This window comes from Dermacentor andersoni, chromosome 6 (genome assembly GCF_023375885.2).
Source record: "Dermacentor andersoni chromosome 6, qqDerAnde1_hic_scaffold, whole genome shotgun sequence".
NCBI lineage: Eukaryota > Metazoa > Arthropoda > Arachnida > Ixodida > Ixodidae > Dermacentor > Dermacentor andersoni.
In genome coordinates, this window is record NC_092819.1 from 43,057,560 (window position 1) to 43,065,143 (window position 7,584).

Consider the following 7,584-nt stretch of genomic DNA (forward strand, 5'->3'; position numbering starts at 1 on the left):
AATGCGCCGAGCCGCCCGATGGAGGGCCCGCGTATTGAAGCCGCGCTATCTTTACGAGCTCTCTTGATGGGCGCTACCACTGCGCACGCTATATTTTCGTCGGCATTTCTAAGCGGTCGCACTCGAGACTAAGTCCACTCCGGCGCACGCGAAGAAGCTTTCTAATACGACGAGGCATTTTATTTTCCAACCGTCTTCAGGGTCGTGCACCGTCCCGTCGTAAAGAGAAGCTTCGTGCGCTAATTGGCGCCCAGTGCCCAACTAGGCCGCGCATGCGAGCGAGCGCCACATTGCTGCGGTATATACGCCGGCGCAGGCTCACGTAAAACCGGGGTCAAGAAAACGACCTCGCCTTTCTTTTTCTTTATTTCTAGGTTTTACGAGCGGCCATCTCAGATAGTGAAAGGCCCGCGCCTCCGCGAGTGTTCCCGGTCACTCGCGTAGGAGCGCGTCGCACGTGCCCGATGCGGCGGCAGCATGTGCGCTGCCGGACGTGCTGAAGCTTGATGTCGACAATGGCGCCTTTGTTGGGGCGGCGGGCACGCGGCTTTGAAGGAGCAGCGACGCATTTCGTGCAGCTCTCCTGCATAGCGATTGGAGAGAGAGAGAGAGAGAGATGAAAATGAGAGACAGGCAGGGAGGTCAACCAGAGTTAAAGCCTCCGATTTGCTACCCTGCACTAGGGGAAGGGAAAGGGAAAGCAAAGACGGAAAGAAGAGCGAGGACAAAAAGAAAGGACGGGATCATTGTAGTCTTTCTAGTAGGCATAACGGTCGAAATTTATCACTCTGTGCGCGTGCGTGCGTGCACGTGTGTGCGTTTGGGTGTGTGGTGAGTGCGTACGGGGTGGGGGAGGGGGGTAAGGTAGTGCGCGTGCGCGCGTGTACATGCGTTTATATTGGACAACCGACTATCAAGATATGACGTGTCTGATAATGTCTCGACCGACCACCGGATATCTAGAATCTGAAGGAACATAGTTGAACAGAATAAATAAAAAAAAAAAACAATGGTACGACGCAAGCTCCCCGCTAAGCTGGTACTTATCAATCAGAGAAGACTGCGACGTACGTAAAGCGAGGCACCGCTGGAGCTCGTGGCAGTATACGCCTATAGCTCGTGTATACAGAAGCGTAAAGAAGCGCCGAGCGCGCTCCATTACGCAATCTAGACGCGAACACACCCGCAGACACGCCCACTGCTCCGACAGCTGCGTGCGACATTAGTGGAAGGTGTCGTTGGCGCGCATTTCGCTCGCGCAAAGCTTCTCTTCTTTGCGACGGCAGCGGTGGCTTTGAAAGCGATTCCATCCCGCTGGCGAGCCCCAACCTCCCGCTGCCCGCGTCCCGCTGAGCCGTGCCGAGACACTCCAAAAGTGCTGCTCCCTTCCCGCCTCTGCGACTAATTTAATTCTAGCCTGCAACGTTATTAGCTCGGCAAACCAACTGCTGCATCGGAACTCGCCGCGGCACGAACAGAATCGTCGGGCTTCTTGCTGCCTCTGCTGCGAGCGCGCCAGCCATTAGGTCTCTTGCTGGGAACCCCGCGCCGCTGAGGTCTGCTGATGCTGTGAATACAAAGACGGAAAAGAGTCAACGCTCTCCCCCATCGGCTCAAACCTCACCGCCAAAGAGCTGGAGACGCAAAAGGAAGTTAGCGTGGAACACGCGGCTCGGCGTAATTCGCTTTCCCTACCGCGGGCGCGCTGCTGAAAGGTGTGCTTGTGTTGCTTCCTGCAAGCTCGATGGCTTCTCTCACACGCGGCACGGAAGCTGCGGGGCAACGCCTGAGAGGGACGCGTACCGAGTTCGTTGCCGTTTCGGGGCGTCAGAATGCGCGGTTGCGAAGCCGCGTTCGCGATGCACGTGCAAGCACGCGCAGCTGCTTCTTTGGCAGTGTGGTCTTGCGCGCTTATATGCGTGCAGCGCGGCACCTCTAGCGCGCGCGCGCACCCGACCTGTAAGCGATGCCGCAGCCGTTCACGTTTTTGTGAGAAAAGAGTCATCATCGGCGGCTTGTTTCACAGTGACACCAGTGCCACGAACTACGCCCGTAGTGGCAGCCCTCGGAATACTTAATGGCAACTGCGGTTGCACTTACGGAAGCAAAGAGACTTGACCCATTACGGACGATACATTTAAACAACCGAAAAAAAAATTGTTTATTTTCTATCTGTACGTGCAAGAAGACACAGCTGAATAAGCATAATCAAAGAAGACGGGGGAAAATAATTTGCGCAATATTTTTTCGGCAATATGGGGGCAACACCAGGCAGAAAACTGGAAGTGGGCTTCGCCCCAAGTCACCTATGGCTTCGTTTGGAATTTGTGCGGGCATCTCTCGCGATTATGTGAAGCATAGGTGCACATTTCATTTGCTTCACATCAAGCGTGTGATACCTCTGCAGCCGGTGATCTTGCATCATGCAGCCTCTCTCCTCTGACCATACTTTCAAAAGAAAGCGAGTCGTGTGCGAAACTCTTGCCTCATGCTTTATTCTTGCTCTAAACCAGGAAAATATGCTTGCTGTATGTCGTTCAGTGTTGGCTGAAGGCATTTAGGCAGACACTTTGTATTCAGTACTGAAACTCAAAGAAAAAAACAATTCCGGTACGTTGCCAGTGGGAAACACTTGTCTATAAAAGGGTAGCCTTCACGAAGGCAAAAGTGGTAAGTACAAGAAGGTTATTAAATGATAATATTATGACTGAGTAACTTTCTCACCCTTATCATCTTGACAGTTCTACACTAGGGACTGGGTTGCAGAGAGCCAGGTTCAGTCAAGGTGATGCGCCTGTACTTTATTAATAACTGATGTAAATACAACAGCACTTCGTGTTGTCACGGTAATGATCTTGTTTAATCAAACATATGTTATTGACAGTCTCCCATATGTAAAGTTGTAAAACTGAGTGAAGCCGACTTTTCCTCAAAGAGGATCTTCTTGCTGAGAAAACAGCTTTAGAACGCCCTCTCTCTCTCTCTCTATATATATATATATATATATATATATATATATATATATGTCTGTCTGTCTGTCTGTCTGTCTGTCTGTCTGTCTGTCTGTCTGTCTGTCTGTCTGTCTGTCTGTCTGTCTGTCTATCTATCTATCTATCTATCTATCTATCTATCTTGTGTGTCTGTGTGTGTGTGCGCGCGCAATCGACTCGGGTACGCATGCAGAGCTTGCGATGCGCGTCGATCACTATATAGTACCACACCTTGGCTATGGCTTGTAAATTCTTAGCCGTACGAACTGACCAATTATACCTTGAAGTGGTTAACGATAATTACTGAAAGGCTGTTAAAAATAGGGCAATTCGTGTGTTCAGATGTAACCACACACTTTGGAAAGTGGCACAAAGTAAGGTTTCGAAGGCTTCCGTTTTCCCAGCGATTAGTATGTGAGAGGGCAGAAGCTTGGATCGGGCTCTCGGCTTTTCTGTAAATAAATTCTGCTACTACTAAACGCAAATGTAAAGTGTAACCTACGGGAGAACTTTTGAGATGATTGCGTGCTCCATCTAACGCATAAGAGAAAGCGCCGAAGCCCGTCTGCTGTGAAAAGTCACGATAGCGGACCGTCTGGTACGTGCGGACGTTCACGCAAAACAGCCAGACGAATGTGCAATACTCGACTGCCTTTTTCAAAGCTGTGGGCCTGCATCACTACTGGAGAGCCCAAAGAAAGGCATAAAATATACACACGGCCTCTAAATCTCGAAAAGGGCATAATACCAATATGAAACATTGCACCAGTATAAAGCACGACATTCGTAAATATAAATTCGACGCTAGGAAAATATAGCCAGGAACCTAGGCACTGTCTATTGGCTCCTTAGTCGACAACGTTTTAGCCACAGCGGCAGATGCGATTACAGGTTTATATTTCCGCATCGCAAGTGGGATCAGACCTGCCACGCGTCTGTATAGTTCTGACCCCGTTAACGCAATTGAAACATGCTGGGGCTTCCTTTGCGGCCTTGACTCGCAGCATAAAGAGAAAAGACATCGTAGTCCCAATTCCCTGACCAGTATACATGAAAAAGAACGTTGTGGGACAACAATTGCTAGGCGCGTGAAGACGCTGCGTTGTGGCAACGGCGGCTATTAAGATTGGAGCACATCTATATAAAACGTGCAGGGAGCTTCTATCACAGCCAGATGTAGTACCAAGCGTTTCAGCTATACTGCGTCAATTTAATGATCTGACTTGAAACAACTGCAAGCTGTCTCGTATCTCCTCCGTCCTTCAATGACAGTGAGGCGCATCTCGGAAGATATATTGTTGCGGTGCTGTTGAGAAGACAAGAACTACAGACGCAACGTCACCAACCATTTTTCTTTTCTTCAATACTAGTGACGTATACGCCTGTAATGTCACCAGCTATCTACTGCAAATTTGTTTTGCCTTGCTCTCTCTTTCTCTCTCTCTCTCTCTGCCTCCTACATATTCGTGTGTTTCTTTCTTTCCCCCCCCCTTTTTTTTTCTTGCGACGGGCGAGCTCACCGTGGGCAACATTGGGCTGTATCGCTGGCATCGCCGACTTAAAGTGCCCCGTGTTTCCCAGTGAAAGCTCGCTGCAAGGGCGAGGCGGGCATTCATTAGCGATCTACATCTGCCTCCTCATGTTTCAACGCACCTCTAAGGAACACACTGTTTCGTGGGTGTATATTCGTCCCACAGCCTTTCTGCGCACAGCGACACGAATGCATGTATATATATGCAAAACTATACGTGACGCCCACGCCGCAACAGCAGTGGGCGTCCGCAGATTTTCTTTACTGCGGGGTGAAAGGAATCGTTTGAACCCTCACCCTGGCGTGGAGGAACGCTTGGTCGTTATGAGGCGCAATAAACGTCAACACGAGCTGCAAGCGCTCGCTGCATACGTATACACATGTGGAATTACACACGTACATACATATGTAGCCGTAAACGTGCGTAGCTTGCAAGCACCACGCGGCCATGCCGCGGAAAAGAAGTAACACTATGGCAGTGGGAAAGAGCACACCCTTATCGTGCAGAATCTGCCGCCTTGGGCCTGCGCGTTAACGCAAATTGCCTACCGCGCACAGAAAGAAAACACCCTCACCTGCTTGGGTCGCTATGGTGGCTTGCTGCTCAGCACGAGATCACACAGGTTTGATTCTCGGGAGCCGCATTCCAATCTGTGAGCAACAAATTTTAAGAAGTACAAGAATAGTAAACCAGCTTGCGCAGATAGATCTACGTAGATGTTAAAGAACTTCCTGATGGCCAAATCAATCTGCCACTACGATGAATCCGATTGTCCAGATGTTACTTTGAGACATTGACTGCCATCAGTTAACAAAGTAAATCAGCAGATATGCCTTCATTCAAACAAGAATGCGAAAGAAGATGACCTATATTCTAGGAACTGCAGAGCTCAGTGATGTCACGAATTACTCCCCTCCCGTGATTCGTTTTAGTTGTCGATGCCCGCCTACACATTGTGGGGCCCTCTGAGCGACGTTCAGTGCACTGCCATAGCAACCCAATATTGTTGCAGGCGTTACGGAGAAGCAAGAGACAGTACGTTCACGAAACACAAACACATATTTACAAGGTACAGCGAAAAAGTGCGGTGGTCAAGATCGTTACGTCATTGTTTTTAGTCATAACACGTAACCATAGCGACGGATGTGCCAAGGCTCTGGCAATTAAAACCAGTCGCTGCTCCCACCCAGCGCGTCGGCCTCTTCACCGTATCCATTGTATCGAAGTTACTGCCTCTCAACACTATGTATAAGGTTTCGCTCGTTTCCTCCCATTGGCCGTTCACTCACTCGTTCCTCCGCGTCGCGCCCTTTCCACTTTCAACGCGATGCAAGCGTGGCGAAAGCAAAAACAAAATACAGCACTGTCAGGCGTAGCCCATCTCGGTACACAACGCACCGTGCACGGCACGTCGTCGCCGCGGTTTCTCGCCCCCCCTCGGAAAGCCGCTCCGAACCCGCTGGTTTCTTCTCCGCTCACCACTGTTGCTGCCGCCCAAGCATCGGCAGTGGCGATCAGGGCAATTCCAGCGACGACGGAGCCAGTCGTCGCCCCAAATCGGCTTACGTCGTCTTCGAAGCGCGCTCAGGTTCGCGCTGCTCGACCACCGCACAATCGCATCGGAACGCGGAACCGAACGGCGCGTCCAATCGGAAATGTCGAGCTGGGCGCGTCAGTTTTGCAAGCGCGCTAGCCGTACTCGGGGCGCATCCGCGAGGCGGTCAAAATAGCCGCTGGATGCAAAAAAGGCGGAATAGTAATGGGCGTCATCCTGTTTTGGTTTAGAACTAAGGCGGCCGCAGGGCCTTCGTCTTTGCATGGCCGAGTCGGGAGAAGCGGCGTCTTCTTCCGGCAAGTGGCGAAGTTATGCCGCGCAGTGAGAAGGCGCTTCGCTGCGCGATAGTTTCACTCCGGTCGGCGCGCGTTCATCGAGGACGGAATCGCTGAAAGCTCTTCTCGCTGATTTAGGGCGTGCCCCGGCGTTTTCCGGCACGCGAGAACGCTTCTTGCAGCGTAATACGCTGAGAGCGCGCAGCTGCTCGCGAGCAAACGCTAAGCCGAGACGAGCCGAGACGCCGGAAGTGGCGATGCACCGGTCGACAAAGCCTCGTTCACCCAACAACAATAACAAAAAAAAAGAGAAAGAGGACGTGAAAAGTTGACAATCGCGTAAGTGCTAAAACGTTATTCTTCTATGCTGTAGCGGTCACGCTGTTAGGTAAGTGGTATACGCAAAAAAAAAAAAAGAACGCGAAAACCAGAAGCTGGGGGGTTCGCAATCCAATTACTGAAAACAAGAAAGAAAGGAGGAAAGAAACGATACAAGCTTGACGCAAGACCGAAGCGAAAGGTGCGAATAATGAAAACTACAGGAACGCAGTTGGCGAACCCATAAGACACCACGCATCTTTACAATGCTCCAAATGCGCAGGCTCGCGCGCGCTTTCTTTCCCAGCATTTTCTGGTGCATGCTTTTCCCTTTTCTTTTTTAATGAATCCGTTCCGTCTTTCTTTCTTCTACTGTCTCTTTCTTTCTCCCTCTCTCTCGAACCACCGACAGCTCAGCGGCTATCACGTACGGCAACGCTGATTGAAATCGAGCGTGAAGCGTCCTTTCCTTCAAACTCCGTTTTACAGACCGCGAACATCGGCAGCTTCATACAATTCGGCATCCAGTCACACCCAGTTGAACGCCTGCAGTGACGCTACCGAGGTTCCCGAGGCCCTCCACGGGCGGAAGAGTCTCCTACGTTGTTCTATGGGACGCATGTTCAGAAACGCAGTGCCATACTCTAAAATGTTCTCTGGCGCCTTGCCATTTATTTATGGGTCGCGATTCCAGTGTTCGCCGGTTGACTGTGATGAGCCCGATAAGATTATCGCCTAGGCGAGGGTCGGTTGTGGACAACACTTACGTGAGAGAGAGAGAGAGAGAGAGAGAGAGAAAGTGGAAAATACATTTTGTGAATGCAGTCCTTGCACTTCCCTGGATTCTGTAGTTTAACGCGCCTAAACCCCGATTTGATTATGAGGCACGCCGTAGTGGGGTACTCCGGGCTTTA

General features: G+C 50.7%; 1 long non-coding RNA gene across 1 annotated transcript; it reads right to left on the reverse strand.

Moving 5' to 3' along the window:
* Window positions 1-378: 378 nt before the first annotated feature.
* On the reverse strand, window positions 379-7,213 carry LOC129382310 (uncharacterized). The gene is made up of 3 exons (XR_008610391.2): window positions 6,002-7,213; window positions 5,097-5,172; window positions 379-583 (listed from the first exon to the last, which is right to left on the reverse strand). It is a non-coding gene; the product is annotated as an uncharacterized lncRNA (long non-coding RNA).
* Between the last annotated feature and the right edge of the window lie 371 nt (window positions 7,214-7,584).